The sequence below is a fragment of the Dendrobates tinctorius genome, unplaced genomic scaffold, assembly GCF_039654945.1.
Source record: "Dendrobates tinctorius isolate UK_male_01 unplaced genomic scaffold, ASM3965494v1 ptg000083l, whole genome shotgun sequence".
NCBI lineage: Eukaryota > Metazoa > Chordata > Amphibia > Anura > Dendrobatidae > Dendrobates > Dendrobates tinctorius.
This window is the reverse complement of record NW_027361751.1, coordinates 38,049,197-38,069,220: the sequence shown is the minus strand read 5'-3', so window position 1 is coordinate 38,069,220 and position 20,024 is coordinate 38,049,197. Positions and strand designations below refer to the sequence as shown.

Genomic DNA, 20,024 nt, shown 5'->3' with positions numbered 1-20,024 from the left:
CATTTCAATCGCCTCAGGGCATGTTTTCCCTGTGGCAACATTTCCCCATTGAAAAGCATTGAGACAGTGCATTCCAATGACGGGAAAAAAAAATTTCTAACGCAAATTGCGCAAAAACTACAAATCCGATCGACATGAAAAATACTTAGCACACCACTCATGGATGCTGGCTTCGAAGCGACACCTCAACGGAGTCTGTGCGTGTAGCGGTTCGGGCCGTATTAATTGCGGAAATCAACTGAATAATAAGAATAAGTTAGCACTTCAGCGTTCGGATTACAATACAGTGTTTTTTTCAAACCACTATAACAAGATTAAAAAAAATACATACCTATCAATAAAAATAAAAACTATGGCTATGTTCACACTACCTTCCGGGCTTCTACATCACTGTACATTTTGAAGGATCCTGTTGACTTTATATTAAAGTATGTCAGGTTTCCATTGGGGTTCTGGAATTTTTAGGCCATGTTGCTATGTTTTTGTGTTTAACAGCTCAAAAATGTGAACGTGATTTCTTGAAAACTCACACCTACTGTGTGTTCAAAGACGCTACTGTTTTGTGCATATTTTTTTCTCTATAGACTTACATGGGAAGCATAAAAAACACATGGAAAATAGATATTTTAAGTGTAAAATTGTAGTGTTTCTGCACAGAGAAATACATTGAAAAAAACTACGTCATATCTACACTGAAAATCAGACATGTGGAGTCAGAAAGCTGAAACTCCGACTCCTCAATTTCCCTGACTCTCGACTTTGACTCCACAGAACTACCCCTCTACTGAGCATGTACATAGAAAGCAGCACTGCCTCTATACAGAGTATGTACATAAAGCGCAGCACTGCCTCACTACTGAGCATGTACATAAAGTGCAGCACAGGTCACTACTGAGCATGTACATACAGTGCAGCACTGGCTCACCACTGAGCATGTACATAAAGTGCAGCACTGGCTCACCACTGAGCATGTACATAAAGTGTAGCACTGGCTCACTACTGAGCATGTACATAAAGTGCAGCACTGGCTCACTACTGAAAATGTACATAAAGTGCAGCACTGCCTCACCACTGAGCATGTACATAAAGTGCAGCACAGGTCACTACTGAGCATGTACATAAAGTGCAGCACTGGCTCACCACTGAGCATGTACATAAAGTGCAGCACTGGCTCACTGCTGAGCATGTACATAAAGTGCAGCACTGGCTCACCACTGAGCATGTACATAAAGTGCAGCACTGGCTCACCACTGAGCATGTACATAAAGTGCAGCACTGGCTCACCACTGAGCATGTACATAAAGTGCAGCACTGGCTCACCACTGAGCATGTACATAAAGTGTAGCACTGGCTCACTGCTGAGCATGTACATAAAGTGCAGCACTGCCTCCCTACTGAGCATGTACATAAAGTGCAACACTGGCTCACTACTGAGCATGTACATAAAGTGCAGCACTGCCTCACTACTGAGCATGAACAAAAAGAGCAGCACTGCCTAACTTCTGAGCATGTACAGAAAATGCAGCACTGCCTCACTACTGAGCATGTACATAAAGTGCAGTACTGGTCACTACTGAGCAAGTACATAAAGTGAAGCACTGCCTCACTACTGAGCATGTACATAAAGCGCAGCACTGGTCACTACTGAGCATGTACATAAAGTGCAGCATTGGCTCACAACTGAGCATGTACATAAAGCGCAGCACTGGTCACTACTGAGCATGTACATAAAGCGCAGCACTGCCTCACTACTGAACATGTACATAAAGAGCAGCACTGTCTCACTACTGAGCATATACATAAAGTGCAGTACTGGTCACTACTGAGCATGTACATAAAGTGCAGTACTGGTCACTACTGAGCATGTACATAAAGTGCAGCACTGCCTCACTACTGAGTATGTACATAAAGTGCAGTACTGGCTCACTACTGAGCATGTACAAAAAGTGCAGCACTGGCTCACTGAGCATGTACATAAAGTGCAGCACTGGCTCACTTCTGAGCATGTACATAAAGTGTAGCACTGGCTCACTACTGAGCATGTACATAAAGTGCAGCACTGCCTCACTACTGAACATGTACATAAAAAGCAGCACTGGCTCACTACTGAGCATGTACATAAAGTGCAGCACAGGTCACTACTGAGCATGTACATAAAGTGCAGCAATGCCTCACTACTGAACATGTACATAAAGTGCAGCACTGCCTCACTACTGAGCATGTACATAAAGTGCAGCACTGGCTCACTACTGAGCATGTACATAAAGTGCAGCACTGCCTCACTACTGAACATGTACATAAAGTGCAGCACTGCCTCACTTCTGAGCATGTACATAAAGTACAGCACTGCCTCACTACTGAGCAGTGTAGAGCAGCGGTAGCACACTTAGGTAGTGAGGAGGCAGTGACCCACAAAGCTCAAACACAAAACTCCTTTAATGTGTTTCTTCACAGTATTAAATGTCCAAATTCACACAAGTGCATGTAATATCAGTGCATAGTATTAGTGTCCATTTCACCGCAATTCATACTACACAGCATCCTTCCGTTTACAGTCACTAAACACGCTGCACTTCCCTTTGACCAGTAGCCATGGGCGACTGCACCACCGTGTCAATGTCTCTTACTCACAGCATAACACAGTCCATGATATCCTCTGGATCGCAACCGGGAACCATATCCTCCTGTTTGTATGCAATAAACACGTCAGTCCTCCTTTGACCGGTTGCTGTCCAAGACTACACTTATTTTTTATTATTTCTAGTCTGCATTACAGTCATCGCTACGCTCGTGACTGCCATGCACTCTTATGGCCTTCATGTGCCTGTGACTGTAATGCCCCCTCATGACCTCAATATGCCTCTGTGTGCATCCTGGGGGAAGAAACAGTGACCCTTACCTGTGACATCGGTCACTGCCTCACAGCAGGTACATAAAGTGCAGCACTGCCTCACTACTGAGCATGTACATAAAGTGCAGCAATGGTCACTACTGAGCATGTACATAAAGTGCAGCACTGCCTCAGTTCTGAGCATGTACATAAAGTGCAGCACTGTCTCACTACTGAGCATATACATAAAGTGCAGCACTTTCTCACTACTGAGCATGTACATAATGCACAGCACTGGTCACTACTGAGCATGTACATAAAGTGCAGCACTGGTCACTACTGAGCATGTACATAAAGTGCAGCACTGCCTCACTACTGAGCATGTACATAAAGTGCAACACTGCCTCTCTACTGAGCATGTACATAAAAAGCATTACTGCCTCACTACTGAGCATGTACATAAAGCGCAGCACTGGATCACTACTGAGCATGTACATAAAGCACAGCACTGGCTCACCACTGAGCATGTACATAAAGTGCAGCACTGGCTCACTACTGAGCATGTACATAAAGTGCAGCACTGGCTCACTACTGAGCATGTACATAAAGAGCAGCACTGTCTCACTACTGAGCATGTATATAAAGTGCAGCACTGGCTCACTACTGAGCATGTACATAAAGTTCAGCACTGCCCCACTACTGAGCATGTACATAAAAAGCAGCACTGCCTCACTACTGAGCATGTACATAAAGCGCAGCACTGCCTCACTACTGAGCATGTACATAAAGCGCAGCACTGGCTCACTACTGAGCATGTACATAAAGCGCAGCACTGGCTCACTACTGAGCATGTACATAAAGCGCAGCACTGCCTCACTACTGAGCATGTACATAAAGAGCAGCACTGGCTCACTACTGAGCATGTACATAAAGCGCAGCACTGCCTCACTACTGAGCATGTACATAAAGTTCAGCACTGCCCCACTACTGAGCATGTACATAAAAAGCAGCACTGCCTCACTACTGAGCATGTACATAAAGCGCAGCACTGCCTCACTACTGAGCATGTACATAAAGCGCTGCACTGGCTCACTACTGAGCATGTACATAAAGCGCAGCACTGGCTCACTACTGAGCATGTACATAAAGCGCAGCACTGCCTCACTACTGAGCATGAACATAAAGTGCAGCACTGCCTCACTACTGAGCATGTACATTAGGTACAGCACTGCCTCACTACTGAGCATGTACATAAAGTGCAGCACTGCCTCACTACTGGACATGTACATAAAGCACAGCACTGGCTCACCACTGAGCATGTACATAAAGTGCAGCACTGCCTCACTACTGAGCATGTACATAAAGCGCAGCACTGCATCACTACTGAGCATGAACAAAAAGCGCAGCACTGCCTCACTTCTGAGCATGTACAGAAAATGCAGCACTGGCTCACTACTGAGCATGTACATAAAGCACAGCACTGGTCAAAACTGAGCATGTACATAAAGTGCAGCACTGCCTCACTACTGAGCATGTACATAAAGTGCAGCACTGCCTCACTACTGAGCATGTACATTAGATGCAGCACTGCCTCACTACTGAGCATGTACATAAAGTGCAGCACTGCCTCACTACTAGACATGTACATAAAGCACAGCACTGGCTCACCACTGAGCATGTACATAAAGTGCAGCACTGCCTCACTACTGAGCATGTACATAAAGCGCAGCAATGCCCCACTACTGGACATGTACATAAAGCACAGCACTGGCTCACCACTGAGCATGTACATAAAGTGCAGCACTGCCTCACTACTGAGCATGTACATAAAGCGCAGCACTGCCTCACTACTGAGCATGTACATAAAGTTCAGCACTGCCCCACTACTGAGCATGTACATAAAAAGCAGCACTGCCTCACTACTGAGCATGTACATAAAGCGCAGCACTGCCTCACTACTGAGCATGTACATAAAGCGCAGCACTGGCTCACTACTGAGCATGTACATAAAGCGCAGCACTGGCTCACTACTGAGCATGTACATAAAGCGCAGCACTGCCTCACTACTGAGCATGAACATAAAGTGCAGCACTGCCTCACTACTGAGCATGTACATTAGGTACAGCACTGCCTCACTACTGAGCATGTACATAAAGCACAGCACTGGCTCACCACTGAGCATGTACATAAAGTGCAGCACTGCCTCACTACTGAGCATGTACATAAAGCGCAGCACTGCATCACTACTGAGCATGAACAAAAAGCGCAGCACTGCCTCACTTCTGAGCATGTACAGAAAATGCAGCACTGGCTCACTACTGAGCATGTACATAAAGCACAGCACTGGTCAAAACTGAGCATGTACATAAAGCGCAGCAGTGCCTCACTACTGAGCATGTACATAAAGTGCAGCACTGCCTCACTACTGAGCATGTACATTAGATGCAGCACTGCCTCACTACTGAGCATATACATAAAGTGCAGCACTGCCTCACTACTGAGCATGTACATAAAGCGCAGCACTGCCTCACTACTGGACATGTACATAAAGCACAGCACTGGCTCACCACTTAGCATGTACATAAAGTGCAGCACTGCCTCACTACTGAGCATGTACATAAAGCGCAGCACTGCATCACTACTGAGCATGAACAAAAAGCGCAGCACTGCCTCACTTCTGAGCATGTACAGAAAATGCAGCACTGGCTCACTACTGAGCATGTATATAAAGCACAGCACTGGTCAAAACTGAGCATGTACATAAAGTGCAGCACTGCCTCACTACTGAGCATGTACATAAAGCGCAGCACTGCCCCACTACTGGACATGTACATAAAGCACAGCACTGGCTCACTACTGAGCATGTACATAAAGTGCAGCACTGCATCACTACTGAGCATGTACATAAAGCGCAGCACTGCATCACTACTGAGCATGAACAAAAAGCGCAGCACTGCCTCACTTCTGAGCATGTACCGAAAATGCAGCACTGGCTCACTACTGAGCATGTACATAAAGCACAGCACTGGTCAAATCTGAGCATGTACATTAGGTGCAGCACTGCCCCACTACTGGACATGTACATAAAGCACAGCACTGGCTCACTACTGAGCATGTACATAAAGCGCAGCACTGCCTCACTACTGAGCATGTATATAAAGTGCAGCACTGCCTCACTACTGAGCATGTACAGTCATGGCCAAAAGTATTGACACCCCTGCAATTCTGTCAGATAATACTCAGTTTCTTCCTGAAAATGATTGCAAACACAAATTCTTTGGTATTATTATCTTCATTTAGTTTGTCTTAAATGAAAAAACACAAAAAGAATTGTCCTAAAGCCAAACTGGATACAATTCCACACCAAACATAACAAAGAGGGTGGACAAAAGTATTGGCACTGTTCGAAAAATCATGTGATGCTTCTCTAATTTGTGTAATTAACAGCACCTATAACTTACCTGTGGCACCTAACAGGTGTTGGCAATAACTAAATCACACTTGCAGCCAGTTGACATGGATTAAAGTTGACTCAACCTCTGTTCTGTGTCCTTGTGTGTACCACATTGAGCACGGAGAAAAGAAAGAAGACCAAAGAACTGTCTGAGGACTTGAGAAACCAAATTGTGAGGAAGCATGAGCAATCTCAAGGCTACAAGTCCATCTCCAAAGACCCGAATGTTCCTGTGTCTACCATGCGCAGTGTCATCAAGAAGTTTAAAGCCCATGGCACTGTGGCTAACCTCCCTAGATGTGGCCGGAAAAGAAAAATTGAAAAGAGATTTCAACGCAAGATTGTGCGGATGTTGGATAAAGAACCTCCACTAACATCCAAACAAGTTCAAGCTGCCCTGCAGTCTGAGGGTACAACGGTGTCAACCTGTACTATCCGTCGGCATCTGAATGAAAAGGGACTGTATGGTAGGAGACCCAGGAAGACTCCACTTTTTACCCCGAGACATAAAAAAGCCAGGCTGGAGTTTGCCAAAACTTACCTGAAAAAGCCTAAAACATTTTGGAAGAATGTTCTCTGGTCAGATGAGACAAAAGTAGAGCTTTTTGGGCAAAAACATCAACATAGAGTTTACAGGAGAAAAAAGAGGCATTCAAAGAAAAGTACACGGTCCCTACAGTCAAACATGGCGGAGGTTCCCTGATGTTTTGGGGTTGCTTTGCTGCCTCTGGCACTGGACTGCTTGACCGTGTGCATGGCATTATGAAGTCAGAAGACTACCAACAAATTTTGCAGCATAATTTAGGGCCCAGTGTGAGAAAGCTGGGTCTCAGAGGTCATGGGTCTTCCAGCAGGACAATAACCCAAAACACACTTCAAAAAGCACTAGAAAATGGTTTGAGAGAAAGCACTGAAGACTTCTAAGGTGGCCAGCAATGAGTCCAGACCTGAATCCCATAGAACACCTGTGGAGAGATCTAAAAATGGCAGTTTGGAGAAGGCACCCTTCAAATATCAGGGACCTGGAGTAGTTTGCCAAAGAAGAATGGTCTAAAATTCCAGCAGAGCATTGTAAGAAACTCATTGATGGTTACCGGAAGCGGTTGGTCGCAGTTATTTTGGCTAAAGGTTGTGCAACCAAGTATTAGGCTGAGGGTGCCAATACTTTTGTCCGGCCCATTTTTGGAGTTTTGTGTGAAATGATCAATGTTTTGCTTTTTGCTTCATTCTCTTTTGTGTTTTTTCATTTAAGACAAATTAAATGAAGATAATAATACCAAAGAAATTGTGTTTGCAATCATTTTCAGGAAGAAACTGAATATTATCTGACAGAATTGCAGGGGTGTCAATACTTTTGGCCATGACTGTACATAAAGTGCAGCACTGCCTCACTACTGTACCCAATTTATTATATATTTTAGGAGTCGGAGTCTGTTCATTTTATACCAACTCCACCAAAACGGTCGAGTCTGATTCCAACTCCACTGCGATGCTAAAAATGCATAAAAAAGAGACAATGCACAACAAAGTAACAAAACAACAACAACAAGCAGAGTAGAGTCCTATTGCTATTATGATGTGAACACCAGATCTTATGGTGCGGTCACCAGCAAAAACTATGCAGAAAAAAAAGTAGCAGAAAAAATGTAGCATTTCTGTACATATAAACCTGGCCTTGAAAAGGTTGTACCTAGTTTGTAAGTTATTCCTTATGCCCCTAACCAAAAGATATTTGACCTCTCAATTGCTGGATTAACGACCATTGGGATTCTTACAATATAAATGGAGCATTGGTTGATCATACGCATCTCCACTCCATTTAATCTTAATTGGAGTGTCAAAGATCAGTTTAATGCTGGGCTCGGCTACCTGCGCCAGTCCCATAGAAAATGTATGGATCTGAGATGCACTTGATCATTCACCGCTCCATTCACATTCCCAGTATGGATGGTGGCCTAAGCTGTCGGACCTCCATCGAATGGGATGTCATCTCCTAATTTATGGATAAGAGAAAACTTCCAAACTTTGTATAACCCAATTTAAGGCAAAAGTAACGCTGCAAATTGTACATCCCAGAGGTGTTAAACAAATGCCACTGAATGTAAAAACAACAACATATAGACAACACGGAATAAATCCAGACTTATTCCCATCAAAAAGTCCAAAAGGACATGATTCAAGTAAAATAAACATCCATTTATAGCATGCGCTAGAAGCTATCCTTAAGTTTATGGCAGGTGCACTCTGCCGAGGAAGCAAGATAGACCTTTACATATAAGGAAGTATTAAAGGAAGTCTGTCACCAAATTTGTGCCACCTCATCTGAGAGCAGACTGATGTAGGCAAAGAGAAGCTGAATCCAGTGATGTACCACTTAGATTACTGAGTGCAGCCATACTTACACAATCAGAGCTTTTACATTAAAGGTCCCGATACATTTAGCGATGCACCAGCGATCCCGACAACGATACGAACCGGTCAGGATCGCTGGTGCATTGCTAAATGGTCGCTAGCAATGCAGCACCGGTCGGCGGTCGATTCTTACCTGTCACACGCAGTGAGGGTGACGTCTTTCGCCCGTGTCCATGGAGTCGCTCGTCGGCGCCAGCAGGAAGCCGACGACAAGAAATGGACCAGGCTGATCTTGTGCAATCAGCGATATCCAGCGGGGAGCCAGGTCGGAGGTAAGTGTCACATGTAGCGAGATCGCTACCGATATCGCTGTTGCGTCACAAAATCTGTGACGCTTTAGCGATATCGCTAGCGATCTCGCTATGTGTGAAGGGGGCTTTAGCGTGAAGCAGAGCTGAAAAAGCTAACCCCGCCCACATCAGGCTCTATATGTACATAGTCAATAGAAAGAGAGCTCACTATCATAGAAGGGGGCAGAGTCAGATGGTTGCCCACGTGCCTGATAGTCACAGCAATGTTAATGACGAGGCAATTAATCCTTCGGTCTAACTAAACAACATCACACAGCCGGACATGTGACACATCCTTGAGTTCAGCGTTTTAACCTCAATCTCATGATGTCCTCAGTTTAGATAGCAAAAACCTGCTGACAGATTCCCTTTATAGGGGCTTCATGGATTAAATCACTGATGGACGATCAATAATTTATCTGAATCCCATTGATCAGCAATATGAAAAGGTGTCACTGCCCCCTACAAGAAATATCCCCATCCAGTACATCTGTAGCATATTTTCAACATAAGTCATCATCACTATATGTGGGTTCCACCAATGGAACCTGCCTAAATCTCGAGATCGGGAACCTGACCCTACCCACTGTATGTGAAGAGGTGCTTAGATTTCCTTTTTTTATACTTGGGATATATGATCACTTATCCACTGAGCGCATTTACCCACTGAGCGCAACATGTCACCGGTCCCCTTCTCAAGACCGATTTAATTCCTATTTGTAAATAAGAATGTTTCAGCTCACTGAGATCTCTAAATCTTTTCAATACACGTACAGTATATCTTACCGTTATACCGAATGATTATTTCTCTCTCTCGTGTGTTGCTGTCTTTCAAGGTGTTTTTAACCCGTTTTCCACCTTCTGATGATGCTCTTATTATGCGTTACATTATCTGAAATACTTTCACAGATCTGCTGCACTCGCCGGCTCCGTGTTACTGCACATGTGACTCTCACTGAACCCTATTGACAAAGCAGTAATACACCAACTTCAGATCGAGGGGAAAGGGTCGTCCAGAGAAGCAAGGCTGCATATATTGTCTGGGCAGCGAGCCGATAACTCATGTGATAATGTTATTGAAGAAGTTGCATGCGATGGTTTACTACTGCTGGAGGGGAGGAAATAAAGTAAAACTGCAGGCAGATGTGAAAACTCTCCTACCAGATCCATATCTTGCTAATGGGGGGCAGTAAAATAATAGCTAGTGCTGTTACAGAAATACTTAAAGGGAATCTGTCAGCAGTCTAAACCCTCCTTAGCTGTCTATATGGGCACATGGGTCGTAGCAAGTTGAATAAAATGATACCTTGATATCTGCGATCTGATGTCTTATTCAAAAGAAATCCACAGTTTTCTTAATATATAAATGATCTGTTAAGATATGTGGGCCGGACATAGAACTCCCTAAGAATCTGTCTCCAGAGCTTATTTTAAATGAAACGAGGCATTACTTTACCAGTGTGAGACATGTAGGACAGGAGAGCAGACTGTCAGTCATTACATGACTCGCACTGGTAACGTCCCCTTTCATTTTAAATAAGGCAGATCTAAGTCCGGCCCACAGATCTGAATAGCTCATTTACATATGAGAAAAATGTGCATTTCTCTGGAATAAGACAATGGATCAAGGTATCATTTAATTCAACTTTATATTACCTGCATGTGATATAGACGGCTTAGGAGGGTTGATCCTTCTGACAGATTCTCTTTAACTTTTTAAACCAAGTGCTAAAGCATACCTGTCTTTTCACACACAAGCTATAGAAAAACAAGTTATTACTTCCCTCATCCCCAACAACCAGTTAAAACTTAGTTTTGTTCAGCACTAGTCTAATATGCCCAGGAAGAGTCCTGATTCTTATGTAACTTACCATTCACTCTTTTTGAGTGGGTGATTCCTCTTTATCAGCATTCTGTCAGAACTATCGGTTCAGGAACTTATTTTTCCCTTACTTCCAAGCATACAGTTCTTCAACAGTTATCAAACAGCTTGCCTGCCCTGAACTGAAAGCCATCCTCTCTGTTATGTCTGTATGTAGTTTCACAGACAGGAGATCAAGAGCAGAGAGACAAAGACATGCCCTAACCCTGTGTTATCCATCTCTGCAGCTAAAGATGGATTACACTTGACAACAGGCAGTGGACAATAAGTTAGATAAAAGGGAGACACCCAGTAGGGGATAAGAAAATAAACATTTCTAACAATAGTTACTTTCAATTGTGCTGAGGTTTCCTGTCTCGAATGAGGCAGCTGCTGTATATTTTTTAAGTTACTTTTCTTTGTCTTGTAATATTAGTTGACAATTTCTATTGGACTATGGGGTGTGCATTATACAATATGGAGGACTATGGGGAGAATTATACTATGTGGAGGACTATGGGGTGCATTATGCTATATGAAGGACTATAGGGTGTGCATTATACTATATGGAGGGCTATGGGGAGTGCATTATACTATGGATGTGAATAATACAACATGGAGGACTATGGGGTGTTCGCTATACTACATGGAGGACTATGGGGTGCATTATACTATGTGGAGGACTATGGGTGTGCATTTTACTATATGGAAACTATGGGGAACATTATATAATGGGGCGTGCATTATACTAAATGAAGGATTAAGAGGTCTATTATACTATGTGAAGGGCGATGGGGTGTATTATACTAAACAAGCAAAATGCTGCCTTTTCATTGAGTGACTGGATTGCTTATGCTGGTACAAAAATCATTGTTCTCAACAGCACATCGCCATCAGAAATCTGCAGATGTGCTGCTGATAACATGATACTGTATATGAACAGAACCAGGGATTGTTCTGTGCCGATCATTCTTCTTCAGCCTTTGTAAAAAAAAAACGGGAATCAAGTGTAGAACAACTTCAATATTGTCGCTCACACTCCTGTAACCGCCTGAACTCAGTGCATGTAAATACAACCAAAATGTCTGTGTGATGGTGCAATATGTTAGCATGTGGGGCCCCATTTTAAACTTTTGACCAGGGCTCCACTTTGTCTAGAACCGGCCCTGAACAGTGGCTAAAACCGTGACTGACAACCGGCTCTGTACTGATAGACTGCTGAGCTGGCTGTCAGTCAGTGCTGGGGGCGTGGTTACAGCTGCCACTCCTTACGTTCTGATGGGTGACTTAAGCCACGCCTTGATGACTGAAAGCTAAAGTCTGCCGGGAGGAGTAAAATTAATTTCCTCCCAGCAGCCGACCTTTCAGAGCGGCTGGCGCACGGCTTCAGAATGCGATTAACCTGCAGATTAACCCCATATCTGCAAGTTACTAGCTTTTTTTTTTTTTTTTCACATGACAGGTTCCCTTTAAGACATAAAGATCTGCCCTTAAAACTACTGTATGCAAAAATAAAGTAGCTAGAAATGTCCAAGAAACAAGGGAAGAAAAAAGGAGCAAGCCTCAATGTGTTATGTTGCTTTTCCACTACAGAGAGATTGGTTTTGGAGCTTAGTTTGGAGCTTTTAAATTGTTCCATTTTCTTGGACCCAGTCCTAGAATATTCTGTCTCTGTCCTCATCTGACCCAAACTGGCTAGCTCAGGGTCTAAATATACAGCGCAGCACACGAGGGCAGGCCAGCTCCACGCTATTTACCCAGGGTGATTATTGGGTTTAATTAATATTATGCTGATCTTATTTTTACATAAAAATGAATTATAAAATATGAACCGAGGCCTGGAAACACTAAAAAAAATATAAATCAGAAATTAAAATTGTGTACTTTAACCATAAGTTTACTGTGAATCAACACTTTCAAATAGTATTAAAGAACACTTACAAAAGTAACCCCTAATATTAGAAAATTGACATTTAAGGGGGTTATGAAATTTGGAAATCCCATATTATTCCAAGGGTGCACTATGCGTCCAACTGCTGGGACCGCCGGCAATCAGCCGCAATCTATTAGGGAACTTAGTAGCAAGCGTTTGATTTCCCTACAGCGCCACCGGAGGAGAAATAAAATATTACACAGTTCTGCTTAATATTAATGGAAGGTCTGTGAACATGAAAGTCCTCCAGAGAGTGAGGTTCTCTTTGTAGCTCTCCATTATGACTGATAGATGAGTATCTCGTGTCGAATACCCTGCAGTGTAGGGGAGGACGAATTTTCAGATACAAGTAATTGTCAATACATTCTAAAAGGAATTTCCAGATTTCCTTTCTACAGATTGAGCTTGATAAGATTCCAATGGATAGAAATTTGCAGATTAACACTTTCTTCGTAAAGAATAGTGGAAAGCAGATGTGCTGAGGTTTCAAGACACATCGCAGATGGAGCTGCATACCTGTCAGCTGTCTGTGTCCCATGATAATGTGGATTAATAGCCATGCTCTACGTTAAACTCTAGAAGAGGAAAAGGGAGACATTCGAGGTGTAGAGAGACAACATGAATCTTCAGATCCTGTCTTAAGTGTCTTCAAGTCAGTGATACTCTGGCACTCGCATGATGTCTTCGCTAGCCAATTTCTTCACATCTTCTGTCTGCTGAATCATTGGTTGAATATTTGATATTATTATTTTTTGATAATCGTTTTAGACACCATGTAAAGATGTCAAAATCCTAGCCGTGCTGCCGCTGCCACCATGCTTACTGTATGCTGTGTCACGCTCGGGCCTTGGCTGATGGGCGCGAGCCGGGGGGTTGTGGCCCCACTGTGCCACAGACCAGACTACCCTGGAAGGGGCGTGACTACGACAGCTACCTCGGTCTTCACTGGAGCCTCTGATGGTGAGGTCAGGCTTGTGCGGCAGGTAGCTGCCGAGTGCCACTCCAGGGTGGTGTCTGACTGTGGCTGCTGATCCCACTCGGGGACAGGACACCTGGTCAGGTGCAAGTGACAGGTAGGCTGAGACACAGGGCAAGCAGGCATGGCTTGGAGACACAGGGCAGGCGGGCACGGCTTGGAGACACAGGGCAGGCGGGCACGGCTTGGAGACACAGGGCAGGCGGGCACGGCTTGGAGACACAGGGCAGGCGGGCACGGCTTGGAGACACAGGGCAGGCGGGCACGGCTTGGAGACACAGGACAGGCGGGCACGGCTTGGAGACACAGGACAGGCGGGCACGGCTTGGAGACACAGGACAGGCGGGCACGGCTTGGAGACACAGAACAGGCTGGCGTGGTATGAGAAGAAACAGGTAGGGGCCTGTTCACACAGCAGGTGCAGGTATCGGTATAGAGGGGAAGGAGTGGAATATGAAGGAACAGGTTTTGGACCTGTTCACACAGGAGGTGTACAGAAGGTGTAGGTATGGATACAGGCAGGAGTGCGGAGTAGGTGAAGCTGCAGGAGTGCGGAGTAGGTGGAGCCGCAGGAGTGCGGAGTAGGCGGAGCCGCAGGAGTGCAGAGTAGGCGGAGCCGCAGGAGTCTGGAGTAGGCGGAGCCGCAGGAGTGCAGAGTAGGCAGAGCCGCAGGAGTGCGGAGTAAAGCTGAACCACAAGGTCTGCGGGGAGAAGCTGCACCAAGAGGTTCTGCAGCGGCAGCAGGAGCGGAGCAAAGCTGAACCACAAGGTCTGTGGAGAGAAGCTGCAGCAAGAGGTTCTGCAGCAACAGAGCAAGCTGAACCACAATGTCTGTGGAAAGAAGCTGCAGCAAGAGGTTCTGCAGCAGCAGAGTAAGCTGAGCTGCAAGGGTGCAGAGCAGTCAGAGCTGCAGAGGCACAGACAGAGCAACAGAAAGAGCTGCAAGGGTGCAGAGGCACAGACAGAGCTGCAAGGATGCAGAGGCACAGACAGAGCTGCAAGGGTGCAGAGGCACAGACAGAGCTGCAAGGGTGCAGAGGCACAGACAGAGCTGCAAGGGTGCAGAGGCACAGACAGAGCTGCAAGGGTGCAGAGGCACAGACAGAGCTGCAAGGGTGCAGAGGCACAGACAGAGCTTGCAAAGGTGCAGAGCACAGACAGGGAGGACAGAAGGAAAGACACAGCAGGGAAGGAAGCCACAGACAAGGAGACAGTACAAGACAAGGTACAGGGACAAAGACTCAAGGACCAGGATATTCTGCCTACTGACAGGCGGAAAGACAAGTAAACACAAAGCTAGGACCAAGACACAGAGACCAGGATATGCAGCCTCCTGGAGGGCAAAGAATACAAAGCAAGGCTAGGAGTATTCCTCCAGAGAAGGAGATACACAGAACAGGGCCTGGCTTCCTCAGCAGCAAAACACTGAGTTTTAGACATTGCACAGGCAATGTTCAGTGGGTGTGGCGAATCTAAATAGTCGAGGGCTCTAGGTAATTGGTCAGGGACAGATTGAACAGGTGCACCCTGACTGTATAAGAACCAGAGAGTTCTCTGGAACAGAGACACAGAGCACAGGACTGGCAGCAAACAGAATTCACAGCATAACCCGGAGCAGAGAGTAAGTTGGAGTGCGGGGATGGGAGGCTATGCAGTGATGCCAGCAGGGTTGTTACATGCTGTTATACTATTGACTTCTAAGAATACACTGTATGCACCAAACTCCAAGGCTCCCCCTGGTGGTGGCTGTTGACAGCTTGAATTCTGTACTTTAATTCTTGTACCCAAACAGGGGGTCTAAAGCTTTGTGTTTGAAAACTAATGCAGTGACCAGTATGAAGTTGTATGAAAAATTAATCAAAACATGACTTTTTTTTTAAATAGATAACAAATAGTTTGAATATTTCTTTAAGGGTTTGATTAATAATATTAACTCGGGAAGGACGGATTTTTTTTCTGCATTCTCTCCTAATTTGACAGTAGGGTTTACTTTTTTCACACACAGAACAAGGGTTAGTTTTCATTGTTCACAGAGTGCAAAAGTCAAAGTTGGATATTGCCTGGTCCTGGTTCAGATCTGCAACTCATCCATTCTCAGAAATAAGCCCAGTTTGTTATCCCCCTACCAGGTTCTTATTAATGTATTGTAGGAGAGTAGTCCTAACCAGGTTCCCATTTCCAATGGGGGTTTACTTTCGACCTTGTATCTGTGGGTTGTATGAGATTCAAGATGGAAGTTAAAGGGAACCTGTCACCTAATTCATGCTGCCCAAACTGCGGGACGCATGAATCAGAGCCTAGCAACACAATTGCAGCCAGGTATATTTTTCTTTGAAACTTTCCGACCTTTCGGAGATGATATACTTTAGAAATCTGGCCTTGGGCCGTACTTAAAGAACAGACTAGTCCGGCTCTGCCCCTGATCGGCTTCTCCCAGCGCTGCTAGAGTGGATTGCCAAGTTCACCCATAGAATTGCATTAGGTGCGGAAAAATCCACAGTTAAATGTAATTAAGAAAAAATGCAAATAATACAATCCACCTAATAGGTGCAGAAATAATGCAACATCAAAAGCTCACCATACACACATCATGGGAACGTTGCCTAGAACTAGAGGACAGTAGGAGACCCTCTAAGGGCTCATGCACATGGCCGTATTTTCGGTCAACATCGGATCGCACTTGCACCAATATTATTCTATGGGGCCTTGCACGATTTTTTCACCGACCACCTTGGGGGTCGGCGCTAGTATCCTGCATGCCGGATATTCTGACACCACTCTGCTGCCGGCAGATTACTACTTATCTGAGCCAGAAACAGCGGACACTATCACTGTGCAGATCGCACACTGCACGGCTCGCAGGAAGGGACATGGCAGGGACAAACACAGCCCCTGAAATGAGCATCACTGATGACGCTTTGTTTCAGGGAGGGGAAAGCGGCTGTGACAGTGACCGCAGTTTTTGCTCCCTGTTCTGATGTGGCTTCGTTTCAGGGAATAGGCAGGGGATGTGACAGTGACCGTAGCCTATGCCCCCTGTCCTGATGTGGCTTCGTTTCAGGGAGGGGGGGGCAGGGGATGTGACAGTGACCGCAGCCTATGCCCCCTGTTCTGATGAGGCTTTATTTCAGTGAATATTCAGGGGATGTGATATTGACCACAGCCTATGCCCCCCCTGTTCTGATGAAGCTTTGTTTCAGGGAGGGGGGCAGGGGATGTGACAGTGACCGCAGCTTCTGCTCCCTATTCTGATGAGGCTTCGTTTCAGAGAATATTCAAAGGATGTGACAGTAACCACAGCTTCTGCCCCCTGCCCTGATGAGGCTTCATTTCAGGGAGGGGATAGAGGCTGTGACAGTGACCACAGCCTCTGTCCCCTGTTCTGATGATGCTTTGTTTCAGGGAGGAGGCAGCGATGTGGCAGTGAGCGCAGCCTCTGCCCCCTGTTCTGGTGGCGCTTTGTTTCAGGGATGGGATGTGGCAGTGACTGCAGCCTCTGCCCCCTGCTCTGATGATGCTTCATTTGATTATCCCAGGATGCATTGGGATTCTCAAATGAAGCGTCATCACACAGGAAATAGGGGAAAAAAATAGCGCAGTTAGGGAACATCAGGGAGTTTATTATACAAATATATTAGAAAATAGGGATTTACAATAAAATGTAGTTTAACTTCAGACCATCCTTTTAAATCTCCTGCTCTCTGCTGACTCTACCCCAGTCTGCACAGCAAAGCATGCAGTGAGCTGCATAATAAAGGAAATCTCAGCCTTTTCTGTATGCTTCAGTAGCCTGTGTGAAAACACAAGCATTATTTAAATAATATTTCATTATCCGATTATACTTAAAGAATGTTTTTTAGTTTCATTTGCGCATTTACATCTTATTCACTCTATTACTTATACCATGCTGTGATTACTCTCCGTCCCAATGATAGCGCTGGTGAAGTTGTCTACTTCTTCCCTGGCCTGTGGCCCACCAGTGCTGGATAATAATACCTTCCAGCCTGCCCTGACATTGTTAGTACTTTGCAGCAGTTACAACCCCAGACATTTCTTTTATGTACGTCTGACCCCTCCAGCAATCGCTCCTGTAGCCCCCACGTCAATCATCAGTCAGCTCTGATCATGGAAGCTCCAGCAAAAAGCACAGAAAACAATCCGAGCAAATTATTTCCCTTCAAACCGGCATCAAGGACCATCCGACTGTGGAGAACAGAACAAGAAAGACGCTGTTCTTTGTAATCGGAGAACTGTCATTATATGTGTCGCAATGGTAAAAAGGCATGACAAACATGAAAAGGACGATTCAGCTTGATGTTCCCTGTTAAAGGGCACGTAATAAGCATGACAAAGCACACAAACAGTCCTCCAAAGATACATTTCTTGTAATTTGAATTTTGCTTTTATTACAGGACCAACTCAATGACCGCCATTTGATACCCATCTGCTCCCGATGAAAAACTCAAAAATATTATTAAAACATGGCAACGAACGGATGTAGGCAACATGACAGATACTATATTCCTATGCTGTCTGCCAGCTAATTCATGTTCATGCTGCTTAGTTGCCATGGTCAGAAGAGGTTTCATCAATTGAGGATATTGATTCATATTCGAATCGATGGAAATCAAGTATGAAAACCTTTTTGAGAAATATGGTCATACTGAGATGCGTCCAAAAAGTAATTTTTCAGTCATTACCCGTACTTGGGGGATATGACATTAGAAAATAAGTTGTTTAAATATATTTGTTATATTTTTTTTAGAAATTTTTCTATATCATTATTTACTGTTTATTGAAAAAAAAAATCCATTCATTATTCTGACAAATGGGACTCAAAATAGGCTGACACTTCTTATTCTTTAGAGCAGGGTTCCCCAACTCCAGTCCTCAAGGCCCACCAACAGATCATGTTTTCGGGATTTCCTTTGTATTGCACAGGTAAAGCAATTATCACTTGAGCAATAAATACTAAGGAAATCCTGAAAACATGATCTGTTGGTGGGCCTTGAGGACTGGAGTTGGGGAACCCTGCTTTAGAGATCAGTTCTCAGGACTTTAAATCTGCACTAACTTGTACCTATGTTGAAAGCTAGGGCTTTCCTTACCATCTCCTTATCTGTGGCCTATGGATCCATCCCTCAATAGTTCTAAAGATGTTGGATGAATATGCTAAGATGCCCCTAATGACCCTATCTAATAAAACAATTGATAGCTGGATTGTAGCACATTTCATCTATGTTACAATGAACATCCTCTTATACCAGATGCATTTACATCTAATGTCTAATTCATGAAAAACAGATGCACCTATGATCCTCCCTACACTGCCTGACATAAGTTATGTCACTTATCCATGTTATCTAAATAAAAGCTTATAACCTGACGTTAAATTCATCCATTGGTTGTATAAATTATTCTTTTGAAAGCTGAAACCCTCCGAAATGTGGTTTAGGGTAAGAAAATAAATTGCCATCAATGCAGAAATATTGATCATTTAATGGACACAGAATGGTCCGATTTTGGCAAGACAAAAGTTTTGTCGCCTGGTCATATAATGCATCCAATAATTAGTGGGTGTGTATAAAAAGAAACCCAGCACCCCAGACCTTCACTTGAGCTGCAACTTGAGCTCTGACAACATGACAAAAATCCACCCTGCGACCAAAGCCTGGATTATCAAGAGGCTGAAGACCAGATCCACTGCAGAGGTGGCTGGCACCTTTAATGTGTCTCAGCGTCAAGTACAAAGAATTAAAATAAGATTCTAAGAGACTGGAGATGTGTTTGACAAGTCCAGGTTCAGCAGACCCCGCAAGACAACGGCTCAGGAGGAACGTTTGTTGGTTAGAAAATCCAAGCAAGCCCCTCTTCCACTGCAGCAGAGCTCCAACAGGCCTGGTCACCTCAAGTCCCTGGGTCAACTAGAACAGTTTGTAGGATACTGCCTTGAAATGGTCTCCATGGTCGAATCAGTGCCGAGAAGCCAGCACTAAACAAAAGGCAAAAAAAAAACGTGTGGCATTTGCAAAGTTACACAGCCTGCTAAACAGATGGACGCTCGGAAAGTGGCAGAAGGTGGATATCTCTGATGAATCTTCAGTAGAATTACACCACAGCCACCACAAGTACTGCAGGAGACCTACTGGAGCCCATATGGATCCAAAATACACCCAGAAAACAGTTAAATTTCAAGGTGGAAAGATCATGGTCTGGGGTTACATTCAGTATGGGGGTGTGCGAAACATTTGCAAGGTGGAAGGCAAAA

General features: G+C 44.6%; 1 protein-coding gene across 4 annotated transcripts in view; it reads right to left on the bottom strand.

The window, feature by feature from the left end:
• Positions 1 to 20,024, bottom strand: part of GHR (growth hormone receptor) — a 489,978-nt gene that overhangs the window by 113,648 nt on the left and 356,306 nt on the right. Inside the window, exon 5 of one of the 4 annotated variants that reach the window (XM_073584318.1) lies at positions 9,773 to 9,948. The exons of the other annotated variants lie outside the window; for them this stretch is intronic. The gene's annotated coding sequence lies outside the window, so the exon portion shown is untranslated. The remainder of the gene's footprint in view (positions 1 to 9,772; positions 9,949 to 20,024) is intronic. 4 annotated transcript variants of the gene reach the window in all.